Below are 2,085 nucleotides of genomic sequence, written 5' to 3'. Positions count from 1 at the left end.
ACCAGAATAAAGTACAAAATATCTCGTAAACTATTGGCTTTTTGATATCATTACCTTAATACTTTTATATGCAGAATAATTAGAGGAATCATAATGTGTAAAAAAAGATCATACAATTCCATTAAAAAAATGGAGGTGAGAGATCTAGAAATCTCCGAACGCCTCCACTCATAGAAAAACTACTACTAGTATATTGTACCCCTCTTGATGCTATATACAAATTCAATAAATATTTCATTTCATATCTCTAGAGATAGCGGAAATATTCTAAGTGGGGAGAGTTACTGCCCCAACCTGTATATATACACTGTTAGAAATGTTCTTAAATTTCATTAACTTTTAATGTACGTTGGTAAATGAAGTTCAATTTCTCTGTAACTGAAAGGACTATTAATGCACATGTTAATGAGATTTAAGTTTACAGTAACTGAAAAATTAAGTGTAATGAAATTTAATATACTTTTCATTTACGTATATAAATGACATTTAATTAATCGTAATTAAAATAACTATTAATGTACATATTAATGAAATTTAATGGATTCTTACAATTACGAATATTAATAATATTTTAATTAAGCCAAATACTATTAACGCTTATAACGTTTAATACGTTTACGTTTCTTACATGTCATTAACGTAAATTACTTTTCAGTTACAGATCTCGTACTTTTCATTAACGTGTAAATTAATTTCTATAATAATGTGTTCATTAATTTCAATACACACGTTTATCACATTTAAGACTACTGTAATTTAGTTTTTATTTACATCGTTCATTACATTTAATTTTGTGCATAACCACATGCTTCCTTTACATATATGTTAATAAAAATTCATTGAGAAATTTCTAATAGTGTATGAAAGGGATAATAAAAAACGGTTTACAAAGAAATTATAATCATATTGTTCTAAGGGACAATCCCTTTCTTTCAAAAACATGTCAATATGGCGTTGTTCATGCTGTTCGGGCGTAAAATGAAATTTTAAACAGTAAAGACTCTCCACATATAATGTGTACACTTTTGGCGCGGGATCCCGATCAATGGCGGTATTCCGACGGATCGCCCGCTTTCTGAGCGAAAGAGTTAACAAAACTGTTTTCATTAAATATAATGATAGCATACTTTCTTTCAGACGTATGCCACAGTTTTATCTGTTAGGATAACTGTTACGCAGGTATATAACAGACCTTCTGTTCTTGCAATAATGCATGAGATGTTTGATTATGGTTTGATATGAATAGGACGTGTGGGCGCGTATATATAAATAAATACATTTTATTTAAAACCAAAATCTCGGATTTTGTCATAACAATCGGAATGAATTTCAGACTGATATGACAAGAATCGAGATTTTACATTTAAAACTAGAATTATTATAAGTATTATATTATTTCTTACATTATAAGAGGATTTGTTTAATATTTTTCAGCTTGGTTGGAATACTAGATATATTAATTACACATCATCGTGATTAATTTTAATCTCAGCGCCCTATAGCAGTCCAATTATCGTGTTTGTCGACACAAATCGAGTGAATATGCTGTATTGTTTTATGTCGTCGTGTTGTTTTCTGTAGAGAATTGGAACAAAATAGTATGTACATGGTTGATGAGAAAACGTCTTCTCTTTCAGTCGTCAATATAATTTTGAGAAAAATGTATAGAAATTTTGAAAGTTGTAACCATGAGATTAAATTTGAATTTCTCTACGTTACATACTCTTTCGTAAGTACCTCATAGATTATGAGTGCATGATGGATCATTTAACCTTGTTTACATTCGATGAACAAAGAACATTATGCATAAAACGAAATGCCCCAATAATTTACCGAGAGACATGTTCGATCAACGAGATATTCTGCGGGTATAGTTATCGAAAAATTTATCCAATGAACGAGTAATTTTGGTACATTAAACATGGTACAATTATCTTTGCAATTCAAAATACAATAAAAATAATATTATTACGTAGTAACATAATTAAAAAATTAATAATGCGCGATAAAGTGTACGGTAACGTTGAAAATATATGTATAACACAAATTTTATTGAACCACTGATTACTTTAATATTAATAAACG

This window comes from Trachymyrmex cornetzi, unplaced genomic scaffold (assembly GCF_001594075.2).
Source record: "Trachymyrmex cornetzi isolate Tcor2-1 unplaced genomic scaffold, Tcor1.1 scaffold1160, whole genome shotgun sequence".
NCBI classification, from domain to species: domain Eukaryota; kingdom Metazoa; phylum Arthropoda; class Insecta; order Hymenoptera; family Formicidae; genus Trachymyrmex; species Trachymyrmex cornetzi.
Note: the sequence above shows the minus strand (reverse complement) of the source record.